We start from the raw sequence: 21,608 nt of genomic DNA, 5'->3' as shown, positions 1-21,608 counted from the left end.
GGCGCAAAAATTTGACATCTTTTTGCTAATAGTCCGACAGAGTTTACGAGAAGAGTTTGTCGCGATAATGATACGCGCGAACCAGTAACAGCGACGAGATAAAACGAAAGGAAGTATTCCGAGCGTACCCTCCGACTCGGTTGAACCTTGGTATTTCTTGTGAAATGTGTTTCAAAGTTCTCGGAATTGACTTCTACGATGTTATTCTAAATTGTACTTTCAGATCAAACAAAATTTTAGCGTCGTATATGCGAAGTTTTCTTGTTCGTTCGAAGTAGGAAGGTATTTAAACTGCAACCAGACGAGTAATGGCAAACGCGTCGTCATCGATTCTAGAGTTTCGATGGGGAGCGTTCGCTCAGAAACGACACGACTTGAGCGTAAAAAGCAGGAACGACTGTGTGCCGGTTTTTCCGAGTTGGCTTTACGTTCTCTCTCGCAGTCTGCGAAATTAAGTTGGATGATTAAACGGTTAGATTATTCTTGGTATCGGTCACGGGGACGATAGAGAACGGCGTGCTACGTACATCATCGTCGTACATCAACGTGCGACAGCGATGTATATGTACGTCGGTACGCGAGTGGTGCCACGTTGCCCGAGTCGTGGTTTAATTCTGGAAACCATTAACGTCGATGAAGACTCGGCTAAAGGTCCGCGTTGTTCGTCGATCCTCGGCCATCTCTTCGCATCGTTCGGTGCTCGCACGTTCTTACTCGATAGTGGCACTCGTTACGTTTAATTGTTTCGACCGGATAGAACATCGCGTCTATGCGGGCCTCGCGTTTAATCTGCCTTCGTGCCTCTGCATCGTGTACTGGTTTGTACTCGGCCACCGGTACACGCAAGAACTCGTCGAATTGTCTGGTTACTGTTTTTTTCTTCGATCCTTTTTCTATCGATGTTGGCGATGTCGATCGAATTTTGGAAGTATTTTATACAGGCTGTTCTGGCAAATGCGACACTGCGTTGGTTTAAAATTCAAAAGAATTAATCGAAAACGTAGGATAGTTTTTGAAGAGAACTTTGTTTTTCCTTCCGAGAGGATCGAAGCTCGTGATCGAAAGAACCGAAATATTATAAATACTTTATAATTATAGAATAACCGAAACAAGATCTCGTCGATGAACGTTTACCTATTATTCGACGATCTAACAGCGTATTCCATTTGTGGGATAGAATGCGATAAAATTGTTAGATACTTTCGTTTTACGAATGTTCGTTCGGTTTCAAATTATCCGATGGACTGTGTAAAACGCGAATGTAAATATATCGGCAGGAACAGCGATAGAAGTTGAACGAACCGTTTCTTAGAGCTCTCCGCGGAATATAAGAGAAACTTGTAGCTTAAGAGGCGCGAACCAATATTACTTGGAAGAAATATTAACGATAAACCATTGCATTAGGTAGACGAAGACTTTGGCCGAGGGTGGCAGCAGGGGGGAGACCATACCGACTTCTCCGCTATAACAGAGTCTACTCCTCGTTTCTTGCGCCGTTTAGGTGGCAGAAGCGCGGCTCTCCTTACGCTCCACCGATGAAATAAAGTCTCATTTTTCGAGCTGAGAATAAAAGGGGAACAGGCTATTGCCGTTTCGTACGTCTACCATCCGCGTTTAATGTTCGAGAGAGTATCGTACGGTAAAAGCTAGATTAATTTGCTGGAAGGAAGGAAATTGTGGCCGAAAATCGGGAGCTATTCTTTCGCGTACTATCGAGGGAATCGCAAAGGAGGTTCATGGCGCGTAAGTAACGATTCCCTTCGGACTCGTAGATTATCCTACGCGCATACGAGTAATTCACGCGATCGTGCCAATATCCGCGGATTCTTACAAGAGAGAGTATTCTCTCGTAAGAGATGCGTGGACCACCTTTTCTATCGGTTTACTATCAACGTCGGGTTAGTCGTCTCTGCTAATTCGAACAACGTCCATCCTGCATACGCGGTAGGACTGCGCGTAAATTCACGCTATAGGAGCTTGAAATTGAAAATGTTCCGATACGTTTGACCCAAGCATCGATCGAACCCCGATCTTCCGAGACACGCTGTGTACAGGACTACACGCGCGGCGAAACATTACGATTTGCCAGACCACATCCTCGTGAAATTCGTACGTTCGATTCCAATTAGACCGATTGGATGGGAGCGGGATATTAAAGTAGACCTGGGGCCTAATCGTGGTCGTTCTCCACTCTGCTTCGCCGGAATATACAATATCAGAGGTAGCGGGTGTAAGAGAGGAACCATTGCAAGAAGGAATATGACCGAGTTAGAGAGAACGGTTTCAACGATGTTCCCCCTCGATCGTCTCTGTCTCTCGAGGCTCTTCCTGATATTTCCGGTGCCGCCGGAGGACTCCCGCGAACCCTTCGACCACCTCCGAAGGGCCGACTGCCCGCTGCTGCCTCTTATTCACCTCGGCGTTATCGATTCCAATTACCTTAAAACTTTCGATTAATTTGACTGTCAAGCGTTTTACGCTTGTCGGAAAACGACATCGGGTGCCAGCCATTTCTTGGTTGCAGATGTCGCGGGCTCGACGTCGAAAACTCCTGCCAGTGCGACTGTTTTATCGGTTCGTCACGCCCCGCCGACGATTGGACTTTTCTTTCTTCCTTTATCGCTCGTTCCCTGCTCTGTGGTTCTCATACACGCGCGTATCTACCTACAAATGTACATACAGGGTGTTCAGTATCTTTAAACATTTTGCCCTTATACGATCTAAAACGATTAGGCGTTATAATTTTCGTGACGGTATGATTTTTCTTGACTGTGAATCACTCTGCAGGGTATTCATAGCGTTCTCTGTTTCTCTTTGCAGTGATACCAAATCTACGTAGTGTACGCATATCTGTACAAGCTGATTCGGTTTTTCCGATGTCGTTCTTTGTCAGGATAATATCTATAACGTAATGTCTACAAGATGATAATACCTATACTAACGAACATTCGTAGCTTAATCGTAATAACTTCGAGTTTGTTGCCACTCCCTTCGTATTTCCTACTTTTGTACAACTGCACGGTAAAATTTCATACCCATACGACATCCTAAACTCCTGAAAGCTTGATCGGAAAAAATTGGGATACCCTATATAAACATACGTCCACCTACACCATGAATAAAGTGGTGAATGTACACGAGGATACGTCTTTTTTTTTTCATTCGACCGTTTTCCAATTCGCATGCGTCCGGTACGTGGGACGATAAAGCCTCGTTCCCACGTTGATAACTCGCAGCCGAGCATACGAAATGGAACGACGCGTTTGGTGATCTGTGAACTGTTCGCCGAAACGATTCGTTCAGTCATAAATGCGAAAAAGGAATTAGCCGAACGAAGTGTAACTCGTTATATGCTGAACGAACGATTATTAACGACGAGATAATTTTCAATATATACATAAAGCGTTCTGTAATTACCAGTACAATCGGGGGAGCGGGGGGAGAGGGGGGAGGGGGGGGGGGAGAGGAAGGAAGTCAAAAATATGGAATAAAATCTGTTGATACCTGATTTCATTTGTAATAAAATTGTCTATGTTGTCCGATCTAATTCTGTAGAATTTTGTTTATAGGGTCACGTGAGATTAACTTTATAATCTGAAAGAATTACAAGCATCGTACACCATCGTTACGAGTATTCTACTTTACGCATTATGTCTGTTCTTCGAAGCAACAAATACATAAATTTGCGGTCTACTCGCGAGAATTGAGTTTAAATACACTGGAGTATATTCGCGACGTATTTGATCCTATCTCTAACGATCACATTCGATGATGTAATAACGTTAGGCAATCGGGTTGTACAAAGAGCGTTTTAATCGATCGAGATGTATTCCGGTTATCTTCGGGCGTAGTATTTCAGGTGGCTGCCACCTATGCGAATAATTCGTCGCCGGGAGACACGGTAATTCTGTCGCTATCCGGTACACGCGACCAGTGTGTATCGTTCGTGTCTGCAGACTGTTGAGAAGCCATGGGGCGCAGTGGCGCATCCTAAAAGTAACAAAGGATAAGATTATCGATCTCATCGCATTTTGAAAAATTTGTCAAGTATACATTGGATGTGAATTTTACTATTCAAGCTATAGTATAAGATAGAGATATTAAAATATACATTACGGGCAAATTTTCACTCTTGTAAAGGAAAATTCGCATATTCTTTCTAAGGTAAATCTATTGCCTCTCTAGATGCTTGTCGTTTCACTCGTTTAGTTTCTAGTCATAAATAATTATAATTAACTTTTGATAGGCACAGTATTTCCAAACTTATTGAGAAAAAAATAGTTCCAGACTTTAATCAGAATTGGCAATCGTAAAACTGAATGTTTAATAAGGTAATTTAAAAGGATAAAAAGGTAATTCGTAATTTTTCCACGAACAGTTAAAAATTTGCTCTTTTTTAAAACAATACCGTCCAAGATTCGAACGGTGCGGTTTATCCTTGGCCATGCGTACAAAGAACGGTACTTAAACGGCTAATGCACGACCATCGAACGCGTAAGAATACGAAGGAAGTGGTCGCTGGTGGTACAGAGACGCAACGACGTCGAACGAAAGGTTTTGTTCCGTGAGACGATTCCGCTCGCGAGTTACGTCGCGTCGTTTCGTATTTTAGTCCCGCGTTAACGGACGCGACAGGTGCCGGAGGGAAAGATAGACGAAGACAGAACGAAAAGAGAGTGCAAAGGAGGGAAAGAGAGAAACGACGAGACGGCGGTGGCGGCGCGGCGATGGTGACGGTAGCAGCTGTTAACTATGTTTTTCGTGTCTGCTACCGTGAAACGTCTCTCCTTCTCTCTTTTCTTCCTCTACAGCCCACCAATGCGATTTTCTGATCCCGACACGGAAATACGACGCTGTCGTTGGCCGGTGAATCCCGCAAGAATCTAAAGTTACTGTGCAAGCTCGACACCGGACCCGGGGAAATACATACTCCTGCATGCTGTGCACACCGCTCTGCGTCGATCGCGCCACGATACAATCCGGAAACATGATTTTTGGGACCTTGCCAGTTTTTACCGCCAGAATCGCTTTGATATCGGTTCTTTGATAGCGATCAACAATAGATACTCGTTACAGTGTTATAGAGAGATACCAGGTGACTACGGGTGTCTCGTTAAGTGGAATTTTTGGAAATTTAATCCTTTGGATTTCTTTCGTTTCGCAATGGCAACGAATAATTCTAGCTTTAAGCGTCAATCCCGCGGACAATCCTCTTTTGGTGTATCGCAGTTCGTAATATTACGTTACCGTATTTACCATCGAAAACAAATTTGTCACGAGAGAGACACGAATCAAAGGGACGATCGTTTAATTCCAACTACGTACCATTACGACTACATACGCGTGTACCAAACACGCGGAGAATGTTCCGTCGCGAAAGAACGGACATTCGTTCGACGATTGGCCACCGACGAAAGACACTTGTTAACTGCGTGCATCGGAGCAAGAGGTGAACGTTTTTCAGCCCCGTCTTTCGTTCGGGGTTAAAGGCCGACGCATCGCCGAAGTGCTTGACCTCCTTCCCGTGTACGGCACGCGAACTCCGACGTGCCACGAGTTGGTTCGATTCGTTCGTTGGCACCGCCTCGTGGATGCTGTGCGTTGTTGCAACACCATGAAAGAGAGACACGAAGCGAAAAAGAGGGATGGGTCGAGGATTTATATTTATCGCGGTGTACGCTTTCCCGTTGGTCGGTTTCTTTTTTTCACGGGCGCGCTCTGAATTTCAATTTCGGAGAATTGTCGCGTTAATGCGTTTTTAGGGATGGGGAGCAGTAGAGAATAGAAAATCGAAAAGTCTCGTGATATATGTTAAGGAGAACGATCAGTGCGGGAACAACTAGAGGGACGGAGAAGCGTGCAATGGCTCATAGCCCGTGCATTGTTAGTTTCGGAATCGATTCGAGTTGGGCGACATAAGGCAGACAGACAGACGGGGCCGTACAGTGCGCTGCAAAAGCCTCGGACCATTTACCAAACGGACATGTTTTCGTTTACGAAAGAATAGGAGGATACTTGCTGTTATTTTACGTCTATCGTTAGTTTTTAAGATGTATTTCGTTTAATTCGTTAAAAGAATCGATTCTAATATCGAGATTAATACTCTGTATTAATACTTGCTTGTTTCTCTCGGTAGAGGGGATCGTTCAAGGATTTTCTTAAATAACTCTTTAGGCTGATTCGTTTCTGATTATGCGTTAATTTGTTCGTAATATTTTAAACGATTCACTTACGTTTTTCATCCTCTTTCTTCTCCGAGTATTCTTTAAAAACCTTAGGTAACAGGAAAAGTTACGAAGACAATGCGCGAAGATTCTTTTCCGTCCAACACCGTGCGATGTGGTAATATTTCTTAGAAATATGTGATTAGTTACCGTTATGAGATCACCATGGCAGCTGGCCTATGCACGGTGTTGTAAATATATCGAAGAGACCGACCTCGACCAACCTGAGCTGAGAGACAGACAGTCGTGCGAGCAAGCAGGCAGACTGGCAGGTTCTCGTGTATTACTTCTAGCCCACAAACTACGTCTCTTCTCCTTCCCGATATTACCTCTCTGATATCTCGGAGTGCTCACCGGAATATCTTACGTAGGAACCGTCTCTAAACGTTTGCCATTCTAGCCGAGTGGAAATTCATTTAATTGCCTCGAAAGATCAAGAGCTCTTCTCTCTCTTTGGCGTATCTCTTACCTGCCTCTCTCCTACCACAGACTTTGGCGTTCGCCTTTTTCCTCTGTTTTTCTCTGTCTCATCCGGTCCCTAGAGAGACGCGGTTTTCACATGTATATATGTATACGTCTCTTTGTGTGTGTGTACATCGTCGAGTGGACACGCTTCTGTCGCTTTCACGTTTCTTTTTCACAGTCTCGGAAGATCTATAAAAAGAACAAGAGTGGAAAGAAAGTGATTCGACTTGCATGCTTTTTAACGTATCGTTTGGTATCGTTGTTGGTGGTTATCGCCTAATGGCGATGGTACACTTCCGATTGATCGAATTATTTCTCATTTTGCGTATGATATCGCAAGTATGCAAAACGTGTGGGAGTCGATTCGGATCGTCGGTAATACGATTGATTCGTAAAAAATTAATGTTCACCCGAGACAAGGATCGGGAACAGGCAACGAAAGTTTATACAAATTATTCGAAAAGATACGTCAAAATGATGAAAACATCTGCTGTTGCAAAACTTAACGTATCGAAATTTCGAAAGCAAAGCTCGTAGTATCGCAATCTTCGACGAAATAAACGAGCCGAAAAAGCACGTTATTCGTCGTCATAACGATCGTTTGTCAAAGAAGTCTCCCGTTGCACCTTTATTAACCAGTTCGTACTCATATTTTTCGATTCAGTGGTTATTCGAAAGAAGGGGACGCGCGATCGCGATATCTCTGTTGCGTCTAGCTGCGCACAGGCACCTTTCGATACCTGCGTACCTTTCGAAAGGGTTCCGGTGTGCCCGGTTATAGTCAGCTTCGGAAGCCAGATACCTCTATAGCTGGTGTATACGTCTGTGGTCGCGTAGGTCAGAGCGAATCGACCTGAGTGCACCGGGCTAAGGGCGAAGTTAAAAATCGTACAGGTGCGGTACCACCTAGGTTACCGTCTATCGCTTGCGCGTAATTTACGGCTGAACGGCATTAGCCGCAATGCCTGTCGCTGTAATAGAACGGTCGGAACGGTTGGCACCAAAGGTTACAAGGGGATGGAAGAGGTAACGTACTGCATGGTCGAAGGAAGAGTGGAGAGGCGGACGCGAGGCCATGGGATGGGTGGCTACCGTGCCTACCCGTGCACACACACGAGCGGTGAGCTGCACGGGCGTGCATTTCCGTGCGTGTGTGCTGGGGATGCAACTGGCCGGGAGGCAGGGGTAAAGAGGCGAGTTAGGGACACGAGGGTGATGGGAGGTGCGCGGATGGCATTCTGTGGTCAGTCCAGTATGTGCCTATATGCCGTCATGTGTTATCGATTCCTGGCCCGTAGCCCTGCTGCCTTCGGTGCCTATGCCCGTGCCAGACGATATAGTTGCTTTCCTGTCTTGAGCTACGCGAGATAAACCCTTCTCTCCGAGTCTCTGGATCGTACTCCTCCATCTTCTTCCGCCTCTTTTTTCTTCGTTTTCTATGAATCTGTCTTCTCTTTGCACCTCGATAAGAGCAATAGGAGCGTCTCAGATAGAACGTAACGTGTAAGTAATAAACTTTATCGCTCGACAATTCCTCTTTGGTACAACGATGTTCTTGGGTTATACGCAAAATGGTCGGATTTAGACACCAGGCCGCGGGCCATTTAGAGAGATAGCTGGAGTCTGTCTGTATAATTTTTGCGTCAGGTGTAGAGTTTACGTGTGTACGATATGGAGGGGATGACTATCGATTGGAGAGCATCGGGTATTCGTTCGAAATGGATGCCGCGTAATAAATCAAATAAATTAAGTCTCGACTGGCAGGTCGGCACACTTGTTACGTAACCAGAACACTCGATTCGAATCGGATCAAAAATGGCCATTACCCGCGTTTCGTCCGCTCAAATGAGTATTAACGTTGCATTAATTTGTTATGACACTTTTATCTCTTTCGCGAAAGATATATACACAGATCGTGGCGAGATCGGTGGTACGCTTCTTTTGAAAAAACAACGCCGAGACTCGGTCTCGATTCTCCTCGTCGACGGGATTGCGGCGTAGGAAGCAACTTTCCCCGAAGGAATTATCTATCCAGAAGGCTTTCACGATGCCAGAGTTTTGTCGTTCATAGTCGTGGTAGTCTTCCGGGTGTAAGCCGTATCCTTTTAGAAGAGCGTTACGACGTTTCACCGGCGCGGCGTTGCAGCTGGCTTCGTCAGAAGTCTGAGAACGCGCTAATGAAGTGCTGATCGCTGCTTTCTCAGACCCTTAGCGGAACCAACTACAACGACGGAGAAACTTTATCGTAAATTCGCTCGAGTACCGATCGGTCTTGCATCCGGAAGCTGACACAGAGTGACACAAAAGTAACGCCAGTCTAAATTTCGACGCTTCAAATGTGTTATCCGGGACGATAAGTTGAAAGTATTACGGCGTGTAACGGCAATGGCGAATTACTTTAATGACTGACATTTTAATATACCGAGTGGCCGTGAAACGTTGTTTCGGTGCGATGAGCGGAATTCTTTGCGAGAAAAGAAATCGTGAACAACGAAGATATAAATTTACCGTGACTACTATATTATATCGAACGTAGAAATGCGGCATCGACGAACAGTTTGTAGTTTTTTCTTGTTTTCTTTGTAAAAAAAAAAAAAAAAAAAAGAAAAAAAATAAGATAAGTCGTGAGAAAAAGAGGTTAATGGTGGAACGCGAACGAACGATCGAGAGGCAACGGCGTTTCAGAAGTAAATTCGAAACGCGTATGGTTTAGAGATGGCTACGAGTTCTATTCACGAGGGAGGAAAGTGTACGTGACTCGGGTGTATTTAAACGTTGCGTGACTCCATACGTCACTAGGTATTCGCGATTGTGACGCGCGTCCTCCATTTTTAAATACAATAAGAGACACACCGGTGCGTGTTCAACGGTTAGTTAGATAACATCGTTGCGAAACTTGATTGGACTGGTATCATCGATGAGACAACGCGTCGATGCTCTTTGAAATTCATTCGTGAGTCATCGATTATGACACGCGGTATCGTAAATACTGTTTCGGTGTTTTAGCTTTCGTTGCGCGTTCAAACGATGATTTCTAGAGTTTTGAGTATTTTTATGGATAAAGTAGGTAGACTCGCTGTTTGTGTTAACTTTCACGCTGCATAAATTTGTGTATTTTAGAATATGATTCATTTCGCCTTTTAGTTTACACCTACGCGTTCCTTCAGAGTTTAGACCGTCATAGTACAAGTTTAATATCTCAAATATTTATAAGAACGGAATTCCTGGAACGATTTCAGTTCCCGTTAAGAACAACGTCTGTTCGCGTTTAAACGCGAATCAAACGTTTTACTAATTTTCAATAAGAACAGCCTCTTCCAGTTGTTACTGCGATATATTCAATTGATACGAAAAAATCTTTTCGAAAAATTCTGGATACTTTTACGGAGGTTGGTAGTCGTTAATTTCCAAACGGACGCCACTTTGTTTCGTTAGTTTTACAGGCAGGTGTAACAGAGAGCGAAAGGGTGAAATTTTTGTCGGAACGGGCAATTAAAGGTTAAATATCGCCAGCAACGGAGCAGTTAATCGAATTCCGGTGCAAGCCACGGCGTTGATTCTTCATCGTCGTGCGTTGAAACGCGTTTTTACACTTTGTTTCGTTAGTCACGTTCGATGTCGTTCTTTGCGCGGAGAACGACAACGAGATGGAATACACAGGAGTTTTCGTAACTTGCGGGATACCTGTTTCAAGATGGATAGTCTGTTTCGTTTCCGTATAATAATTACTGATCAGAAGGATACTTTGACGCACCTGTTTCGAATCCTTCTGTTTTTATTAAAGTTAAAGTAAACGAAGAAAAATAAATTATAAATTCGTTCGGATGAATATTTCATTGCGCTCGATGCGTTATTATTTCGTTGATGTAATAAATTTATAAGAATTTTAGAATATATTTGTAAGAAATTTATAAGAATTTCTGTACATTTGTATAAAGCTGCAGGCTATATACTTATCGAAACTGAAATGTGTGTGTATATATGTACATTTCAATGCACGCTTGCCTGTCGTTATATTGCACAAACGAACGATAGTTGGCGACAAGTGGCGAACAGACAGGATAGTACCGTATCTGGGTCGCGGTAGATCCAGGCGTAATACGACGAGGGTTAAAGTTAAAAGATCGAAGTAGGCCAGGCCGTGGGCCTGATGCTTGCAGCTGATAGAGAAGGAACGTGGTGAAACGGATTTCCTTCGTGTCGAATATGCGGGGAATACGCTTCTTTCCGGTTTCGCGCGTACGTGTAAAGATAATAAAAGCCGCTGCTGGAAAGAGTCGTGGCCGCGCGCGATAACGGATGAACTGGTGCTTGCACAATAGGTACGCGCACATTCGTGCGTGAAATACGCTAAAGTGCGAAGGTGGTGGAGGAGTTTTAATGATCCTCGCTCGTCGGTATATTTCACGGCATTTTTTCCTGTCGCTCTTTTCCTTTTTTCGCCTCTTTCGCCGTCTATTTGCGTGTCTCTGCGTGTGTACGTGTCCTTGTTCTTTTTTTCTTTTATTCCGCATCCGCGAATTCCCATGGCGTACGGAATCGTCCGCGGCGTCCTATACCGACGTAAATTTTCCCTCCGTGTCACGGTGTTGCGATCTCGACAGAACAGTGCCTGGTTTTGGTCAGTTTGGAACCACAACGGGCATGTGTAATGCCGTTTTAAAGGAAGTTTAACTCCCCGTAAAATTCTAATCCGTTGCAATTCGTCTGAAATATTTCCAATGAAAGTTTGATCGGATCGCGGCATAAGCGATTATTTTAATTTTTGCAAATAATTGGAAAATTTGACAATATGTTTTATTCGAATTTTGTCATCTTCGATCGTGAATCGGCCACTTTGTACTGACGAACGGAGATGCAAAGTTACACCTACTCTAAACGCTAAACGCGCTTCTCTCCTCTCGTGGCTCGGAATCGATCAAGAAGGACAACGCTGTGTTCCGTTTGCACGACGAAACGCATGGAAAAAACACGTGACAAAACATATACGGGGGAAGGGGATGAAAGTTTCGGGAATAGTTTGGCGAAAGGGAGATAGAGTAACGCGGTTCCGTTGGTTTCTTCCTAGGCCGGTCTGCCACTTGCTCGTTCGACGAAGAGGAAACACGCGACGATATATCCGAGGGTATGTGGCGTGGTTTAATAATAGTACCCGGCGCGTCTATCCTCGTCTGTTACTCGTTGCCAGCCGCCAGAAAATACTCACCATATTTCCCGCGTGTGGTCCCCGCGTAGTTACATCATTTGATGCTAAAATGGTCTTGAGACGGTGCCTGAGTACAAAAACATGTTACCACTAAAAACTCTGTTATATATAGGCGGTTGTTTCTTACGGCGGGAATTTTCTTTCACGTGGCGCATCCCCGACACGACGCGACGCGACGCGACGCGACGCGACGCGGTGCGTAGCTTTTGGCGTTGGGAGGCCACCGTCATTCACTCGCACTCCTTCGAAGGAACGAGCAACCTTCTCCTTTCATGGATAATATTAGGTCGCTGAATAAGTTCCGCCCGTCAGATTACGTTTTCTACAAAATCCGAGTTTTGAAATTCCGAGTCAGATTACGAGACCTAATAACGACACGTTCTTTCCGAACTCGTTGCATAAATACGACGGTATTATACTAATATCGTTTTATATATCTGCATATTTCCTTTATGAAACTTCGTCTTATAGCGAAAATGAACACGGATCCCGGTCGTAATTTTTCGATACGTAGAAATTAAAATTTTTATTCGCCCGTCTTATTTCGCCGAATACCTTCTCTAGACGAAACTCGATTATATATAATTATCGCTCTGTGTCTATAAAACGCGCCACGAAGAATACAATCGCAACACGTCGCCTATTTATTTAAACGACCAAACGTTTGTCCGTCTATTTTCCATTTGATCTGGAGGAAAGTCGCGGGTGCAGCAGCCATTGAGAAGACAGAGGTCTCTGAAAAGTGTACTCTGTCGCGGAAGATATATTTTGTCCCTTCTCTGGGTTTTCTCTTCTTTTTTTTCCGTGGTTCCTCGAGTGTATCCGCGAACGCGTCGAAAAGCCTCGACAAAGAATTTCCTTTCGTTCCAGCGCACGTCGATTTCTCTGATAGCGGCTTGTTACGCGAGTCCTCTGTAGTATACACTGTACGTGGAAATTCTTATTTCTCGGGTAGAAGATATCGACGCGTGTCGAAGCGATCGTATACGCGGCATATGCGGAGAAGCGTATTCGGCATATCGTATGGCATGCAGCGAGAGGCACTTCGTGTCAGCCAATTTCTTTAAAAGCACAGGCTACGGTACGTGGCCCGCCGGCATACGATCTCCGACTTTTATTTCAATTTCGGCTGTTCGCTTTTATTTATCGCGTGATCCAGCGAACGAGCGTGTTTTCCCGCTCCGAGTAGATTAGTACCTCTCTTCAACGATGCTGGATATCACCAGCGAGGGTTGATAGCGAGGGAGATACGTATCGAAAGGTCGCATAAACGGGATCGTGTCAGGCGTCGATCATAATTTGACGATGTCTGAAAGCGGCGATGGTACGGAAGCGACGAGACGATGGGTGCGAGGACTGTCGTTTCGGTTGCGAAGCTATCCGCTAAAATCGAGGAATCCACTGGAAAGAAGACGCACGTCGTAATACCAGAAATTTAAGACGAAAGGCGAGTTTCGAGCAAAGTAATCTCTTTGAGATACGGCGATTATAGTCTGGCGATTAACGTTGTCTCGATACGTTTTCAAGCTACGGTAAGATTCGCTACGAATTTTGAACAAGTTGCTTAATAACTAGTAAGGAGGAACTGTCGCGTGATTTACGGTATTTGCGGTGTATTTAGCCGAGTCCACTTGGCCGCTTATAGCGTGGTGAAAAGAGAAAGTGGAGAAAAATTCCGATGAAAACGTATATAGTAAATCGACGAAGGGAGAAAGGAAGGCGTGGGAAAAATTGCTGCAATTACGACCTGTTATCTATCGATATATCATCGAGTTAGGATTAGGGTCAGGGTTAGGGTTAGGGTTAGAGCGATCGAGTCAGAAAATAGACAAAATTAGAGGCTGGACTCTCGCGCAACGGCGGAACGTGGCCGTTTGAAAGTTTGTCGAAAGAAAAGTACAAGTCGATAGCGGACGAAAAGCCGTTGAATTTAATTCCGGCTATTCGACGAACATCGAGACGTCCGGACACCTGTTTGCTTTCTTTTTTTCCATACACATTCACGTATGTAGGATGTCGAAAACTTTCTAACATATACGAAAAAGCGTTTAACGCGTTGTTTCGTGTAATCTCGTGTTGTGTAAATCTTTCGATTATACCAGAAGAATATCGTACCTATAATACGACTCTTCGATTTTCAGTGATCGTACAAGGGTATAAAATTCGTGGCAAAAATCTCGCAACGTTTTATTCTCGTGTCGCGAGAAGTTGAACGATTCGTTGACGGATACGATACGAATGAAACGGTTTTTTAGTGGCGCGTGTCGATTCTCGCGGATCCTCGGGCTTGTAATCGATAAAACGTAAAACAGGATCGCGGGTGGCGCGGATCGTGGAATTTTCGTGGTGCGAGAGAGGCGCGTGCTGGGAATATTCCGGCGAGCTACGCGCACGCACACGGGGAAACGGGGAAAAGACAAGTGGTTGAGAACAGACAGGAAGGTGGAAAAAAACTCGTTGGGTGATTTTCGAGCGTTTTATTTCCGTTCTGTTCCAGGCCGCTCGTTCTCTCTTTCCCCGGACTGCGGGTGTAGGGAGCGGCATACTAGATTAACAATGCATTAATTACGTTTCGCGGCGCGCGGCTATCCGAATTTCCAAATTATACGCCGACAGATTACTCGAATAAAATTCGACGCGTGCACCAGTGGATTTGTATGTCGCGATATACGATATACGATGTGGCGAGACGCGTTATACGTTCGCCGTCTTCTCGTTATTCGCCCGTCTTCGAATACTGTTCGTTCGACTTCATTCGACAAATGAAATTTTATACGTTTTATTCGTCGACGCAAGATATATTACGATGTAAAATATATCTTAAACGAGGTAAAACAACGAAACGTTTCACTAAATTGATCGTACCCGAGACCCAGCTAACGCGAGTGTAGAGAACGATTGAAGAAGATAAGATGGTGGATGAGCCGATTAGAGCTGTAATCGCGCTATCATAAATTGTCAATTTGCCCAAGGTAAATAGCGATATTACACAATTTTCTCGACAATTGTCCCGGGACTGCGTTCACCGTGTCTCTGAACCTGTATAGTCACGAGACTAGGCTGATCGTCTCGTTTCTTTGTACGTTTATAAAGCAACGGTGTGCGCAGTGTTGCTGTACATGCCTTCACGTCGATGATATCAACGTAGCGAGCAGGAACGTTCTTCGAACTTTCAAAGTTCTTTGTTCGCGTCGCCACTCGGCGGCCAGAACAGACTCGTCATTTTTTCGTGGGTCGTATTTTCTACAACAAGCAACATCCCGATGCATCGGTAAAATTATTTTTCCAGTTTTCGGTCGATCGCTGTAATCGCGAAACGGACACATTCTATCGGTAGTCTTAAAAAGTCTATCGTCTAAATCTATCGCCAAAAAACGAAGGAAGGCAGAGTGGAAAATTATAAAGGAACAGACAGTTCCTTAGACGTTTAGGGCGTTTAGACGGGGTAAAAGATCGAAGAGAGGGTATATCAAAGAGGATAAAATTAAAATAGAAGTTGAAGGGCTAGGGTAATGGGGATTGAAGTTTACAATAATGGTAGAATAACGGTATAGCGATAAGATAGATAGAACAGTCAAGTTTCGACCAAGTGTTGTAGTAAAAGCGTTCTAAAATTCTACGAAACGATCGTCGAGTGATTTATTTCAAAATTACCAGTTTTTATAAATATGTACGTAGAAATATATAGATATAGACGCGTATCGTGTTTCGTACGAACAAAAATTCCACGAATGCATTGTCTGGTCGAGGGCTAGACGACGCACCAGAATAATAAGATAATAAGAGCCGGTTATCCGTTTCTCGAATCGCCTTTAGAGAGAGAACGATTACGTTGAAAAATTCAGGAAAACCACGAAAGTAGCCGGGTATATTGCCAGACCTCGGCCGTATCTTCGGGATTATTTCATCCCGTAAGACTCCGTCGGCATCAAATCTCCTTAAGATAGTCTCGAGTTTGCGATACCAATGGCCCGGCCCCGATGCAAAGGGGCTGAAGAAGAAGAAGAAGAAGAAGAAGAAGAAGAAGAAGAAGAAGAAGAGGAGGAGGAGGAGGAGGAGGAGGAAGGCGGAGGCGGAAGATTTAGAAGGAGTCACGGGATAGGGAAAAAAGAAGCAAAAGAGATGGAAAAGGCGCGCGGTAGAGAAGAGTAGAGCGGTGGAGCGGAGAGGAGAGGAGAGGAGAAGTGGGAATAGTGACGGGAAGGGAAGTCGATATTCTGGGAGGTAAGTACTTGGTCGAAGCGACTCTTACCTCGGCCATGCACGCGTGAGAGTGGGAGAGAGAAGAAGAGCGAAAGGAACAGTAACGTAAAAAAGAAGGCCGGTCGAGTGCGAAGAGGAGCGAAAAAGGAGAAATCCTATCCAGGAAGATTATTGTATCTCCGCGAGGAACGGTAGTGCCGTTTCGAATTTTTCTTGCGATAATTCGGGTCAGCGATATCGGTGTCCCGTTTAGCGTCCGACGCACGGTTGACGAGCAAGAGAAATGGAGTGAAAAAGTGGGAGCTACGAGCTGGAAAATGGACCCCGTTGGCTCCCGGCACCTAAAAAGATGTCATCGATGGATGCAATAACGTCGTCAGACTTAATTCGTAGCGGACGCGGTTCGTTCGACCGATACGTGAAAAATCTTTTTAGAAATCTAGAATCTACGATGCTTGTCGTTGAGAAGTAAATTTCTATACTTTCGATTTCGACACAGACGCGTAATATTGGTGTTTGCTAGAGATATCGTAGACGTTTTACATATTCGTGAACAGAAGATACTCGTTGATTTATTCAGCCGGTCATTTCGTGTATTCCTCTTGTTCGATTTTCTCCGTTTCATAGTGGCCAGTAGTAATAGGAACAAGCCAGTCCATTGGTAACGAGCAAATAATTATTCGTATCCAAATACGAGAATCAAACCGAAGGAAAAAGAAAGGGGAAGGTGAAAAACGTGGACGTTGCTGAGAGCTATCGTCGATTACGATAGGAACTGAAAGGAAGTAGAGAATTATCAAGACTGTAAGAGATCGCTAAACCGAGAGTGGGAGGATAATGCTAGGTGCAGGCTGCTCGACGACGATCGAGATAACATTACGGACGGCGATTGAAACCACGATCACACGCTGGAATCGCGCGATTCCACTGAAAAATTCCGGGAGGCTGCGACGACGGTCAGTCTGTTATCTCGCGATCGTATCTCTCGGCCTATTTAATTCCTCGAGGCGGCGCTGACTCGAATTCCTCGCCAAAGATAACGCAACTATGCTTCGCGAGTATCAAAAAGAGACAAAAGCAACCGAATCAACGAGGAAAGTGCGAAGAAATTGGAAAGGATCGCGCGACGTTTCCAAGAGGGAATGTTGCTTCACGAAACTACCTACACGCTGCAACCATCTGTAATTCGTTGTAATCTTCGCCTTCTTCTCTCTTCTCCTCTTCCTCTTTGTGCGGCGTGTTTATAAAACTTATCGCAAGGCGATGCGATCGATGAGAAAGTAAGTAGGAGAATCGATATCACCGTGGCAGTTGTACTGGAAGAGAGAGGAGCAAACTCGAGCGATCTTTGGCAACAAAGACGGAAGGGTAAAGAAGAAGGAAGAAGAAACACGAGGGAGAGAGAACGAAAGAAGGAAAATATGGCAGGTGGGGAACGTGTGCTAGAGCGAGCAGGCGAGGACGAGAAGCGAGGGTAGACAGGGGCGAAAGACAAAACGAAGGGGGAAGGGGCGTGGACGAACGAGCAACAGTCGCTGCTCTTTTGTTTTCTGGGACAAGAGGATGGCTTCGTTGGCTGAAAATCTTCGCTAGACCAGATAGCTCCGGCTAGATTCGCCTTTCCTTCTTTCCTTCGTCTCCCTATTTCTCTCTCTTCTTCTCTATCTTTTAAAATGAAAAAATACGTCTATCAGTGGGCCGTTCGTTCCATTCGACGTCTCTTCCGTCGCTCTCTATCCACTTTCCTTCGGCCCGTTATTCTTCTCCTTCTTTTTCATTCTTCCTTGTCTCTAGCTTCGCGACAATTAGTGGAATCGTCCTGGATCTCGCGTTGGTTATTGTCTCCGCGAATTTTCCAGGCGGTATTCGCTCGATGTTGATCCGTCCGAACGTATTTTTTCCTTTTCTATCTCTTGGAAGTCGAAGTACTACTCAAGCAAATCGCTCAACAGTCTGCAGTTTACTTGGGACGAGCGTCGATAGCGGGAAAAACGAGCGGCGGCAATCTAAGCCCCGGCACTTTGCTTCTCCATTTAGCCGAGACCCGAGTTTTGCTCGAGGTGTCTCTGGACGATTAATAGAAAATGGGACAAAAATTGAATCGGACGAATCGAACCTCTCGACGTATCTGCTTCGAACACGGATGGTTGTGGTTTTATTTTATACGATAGAGGATGTCCGGGAACGCGCGATGAAGACATGCTAGAACGCGTGAAACTTCGCCTCGATAGTCCGTAATATGATCGCGGAAAAAGGCTATTTTGGAGCGAACGTGTTACGGTATTGGCTACCGTAAGATAACAGTTAGTCTCTTGGACAACAGCTTTGGAATTTGTAATTCTCTGCATACTCGATGGCCGAACGTGTATCGTAAGAGTTTCTAAAGGAAACAAATTGTCTTACACGATAACGGCATTTGCTCTGAAAACTTCGCTTGTTCTCGCAACCTTCGAACGTTAAGTTTACGCGAGATAGCGTTGCGCTCGCGTCGTATCTCATAGAAAATTGAATTATTTTAAACGGAAATTATTCGAGTGACAAGGTTGGTTTAGTGCCGCGTGCGTGGCAGATTAACGGCCTAAAAAATGACACACGTCGTTGCCAATGGTTGTTTGGTGGGTTTCTTTATCGTAGGAACAAAAAGACGCGCTTGCACAAGCTGATAAAACATCTGGCAGTTTGCTACTGTTTGCTACAGTTTGCTACAGTTTGCTGGCTATACGCTCGCGATATGTACACATCTACCGCGATATAATGAGAACATTGTATCCGGAAATGATAGTCGCATTGTTATTCCTGTCCTTTTTTCCTCTTTTCCTTTTTCCCACTTTGGATCTCTCCTTTACTTTCTGGCACGCGACTGTTTCGTCGCTGCCTACTCTTTCTCGTCTTTTCTCTCCTCTTGTTCCACCTGCACGCGAACGTTCCGCAGTTTAATCCTTTCTTCGGTGTCTCCTCTAGACGTACAAAGTTCTGACAGTGCGAGAAACAAAAACCTGATATCGCGCCGGCGCAAATATTAACCTTGGCCATAGACGATAAATATTTCAATTCAAAAAACTAGCGAGTCTTAGGTGCATCTACCTTTAGTTTATATCGTTTTTAGATCGTAGCTTTCCAAGAATAGCAACGAAAATTAATTACGTAGCGTAAATGTTAAAATATAGTAGATCCTACGTCCTCTTGTAAAGTGGACCGAAGCCTGGAATCGATTAAGCTGTCGAGGATCGAACGAGGCTGTTCCTGGACAGGGACACGGTTTAGCCTGTGCATTTTTGAGCATGGTGGATATACGTACGAGTGAGACTGGGGAATTTAAGGGATACGTTATACGCGAGCAGCAAGGGCCAGTTTCAGTTAAGCGTAATCAATAGTATTACCCTGCCTCCATTATAGCAGCAGGCTACAGGCTACAATGGTGGATCATTAGGAATAGGAGATAACACCGTAGCAAGATCGATTCCGCTTTGAGGTTACTGGTTGGTTGGTTCGAGCCGAATAAATTGCTTCCGTTATAATAGTATTAAGACGCATTTTCTCCCCAACTATGCAATTATATAGCGTATCACTGCAAATTCTCTCAGACGGTCCTGAAATTTGCATTTTTCACTCTGATATTACGTCGTTAAGATCGGCTTCTTAATTACAATATTTATCGTATCAAGTAGCAGCGCCTTATATACCGAGCCAAATGTAACGAAATGCAGTCGCACGAAAATCTATCGGAACCTCTTTTTAGACAGGCAACTGAACTCGACGATTCTCCGAGTCACTTTCCTTCCATTATCCAACATCTCGACAAAGCTGAATTCCAACAAAGTACTTCGTTGCTTCATCTTCGGCCTTCGTCGGCCGATTTGTTAAACATTCTGCCCTTCTTCTCCTTTCGTCTCTTAATTACTCTTGAAATCTACCTCCCGTTGAACTGTGGCCACTAATTTCCGTGCAAAAGCTTGATCTCGATATTAGGCTTTTCCTTCGTTGTCATGTCAGAGAGAGAGAGAGAGTAGAGGGGGGAGACGGAGGGTCGACTTGGCGTCGATTTAACCTGAGTTTTGTTTTTAACGTATTTGGTGGCTGGATAGGAGGCGGCGATGGCTGGATGGGTGGTTCGAGCGGAAAAAATAAAGGAACGAGCATAAAATCTGACGCGGAGATTCGGCGTTCCATCTTCTTAACGTGGCTGAGGTCAGTTGCCAGTCATTTGTCTGGCGGGATAGAAACACTCCTTAGGAAGAGTTTCTTTCCCCTGGACTGGCATACACACGCGTCCATCTAAATTAGCCTCTTCAATCACAGTACAATGGTTACACACCAAGGGTAGGGTTTTCAAAGGCAGCACCGTGAATCGTTGGAAGTTTCCTATTGGCTGTTTACTATCGAGTCGGTCGAGCCACGGTACCCACTGCCGAACTGGCAAATGGCCAATAGAGATGCCCCTATATCGCGCTGGCACCGCAATCGCTCATTGCGAGAATCGAGCTTTCGCAGGCTTGTTTGAAATTCGTTAACGATAAAAGGCTCGAACAAAAGAACCAGCCGGTTACATCCTCATCAGTCATAGCTCCGATCTTTTTTATCGTTCTCCGTGTCTCCATATACAGCGTGTTACATAGAGTACATGGTATACAGCGTACAGAATGTTTGAAAATGCTCGTCATCGAGCGAAAATGTGTACTTATGTGTACTACTCGAGTCGAGTAAAAATATCTTCCAACTTTCGAGTCCGTTCTTTATTCTGCCCAATTTCTCAACAAAGAATCGACCAGTTGTCGTTCCGTATGTTTTATCACGATCCTTTGATAAAGCCTATGCGCGTCCCACGTTTCCCACTCTAACGTATGCACGTGAATCCTGATCATCTATCTTTGAAGCACTCTGTAGTGTATATCATGGTCTGCGTTCTCTCTATGTTTGTATCTTTAAACGGGAGATCCACTGGATCCGATCGGCAGGTTCGACATCGGCTCACGTGAATTCATAGCCGCGTGTTTATGGGCGTCGAATCGCGTTTACGCATCCCGCGTAATTGCGGCACGAAAAGTAATCAGCTAATTCGTCGGTTGGGAAAAATATCGCGTATCGCGACCAGAGATACGCTAGCTGCAAAGCGCGCGTTTCGTTTTTAGAGAAATTGCCGTTCGATCTCTCTCTCTCTCTCTCTCTCTCTCTCTCTCCCTCTCCCTCTTTTGTCTTGCTTCCTCGCTTTGCTCGCTTCCCCATTCAGAATCGAAGCGACCATAAAATTCGGCCTGGCAACGAATCGGTGTTTTTTTGTTTAATTAAGCATCACTTGCATTAATCGAATCGAATCGTCCGAGCTGAAACGTTTCAGCGTTATTTTCTTTCCCTCTTTGTTTTTTTTTTTTTTTTCATCAAATTTGTATTTCATCTCGCCTTTTCCCTCACTTTTTTTATTCTTCAGGTATATTTTTTTTTATTTGCCGTTTAATTTTCGATAATATCGACGGGTCGTGGAATGATTAATTAATTTTCTGAAATCGCTACGA

The 21,608-nt window shown here is 44.7% G+C and overlaps 1 protein-coding gene across 12 annotated transcripts in view; it reads left to right on the top strand.

Moving 5' to 3' along the window:
• Nucleotides 1–21,608, top strand: part of LOC126865549 (probable serine/threonine-protein kinase yakA) — a 398,082-nt gene that overhangs the window by 26,026 nt on the left and 350,448 nt on the right. The window lies entirely within an intron of this gene.

Source organism: Bombus huntii, chromosome 5, assembly GCF_024542735.1.
Source record: "Bombus huntii isolate Logan2020A chromosome 5, iyBomHunt1.1, whole genome shotgun sequence".
In the NCBI taxonomy this organism is placed as follows: Eukaryota; Metazoa; Arthropoda; class Insecta; order Hymenoptera; family Apidae; genus Bombus; species Bombus huntii.
The sequence above is the reverse complement of the archived record's forward strand: the minus strand, read 5'-3'. Positions and strand labels throughout refer to the sequence as shown.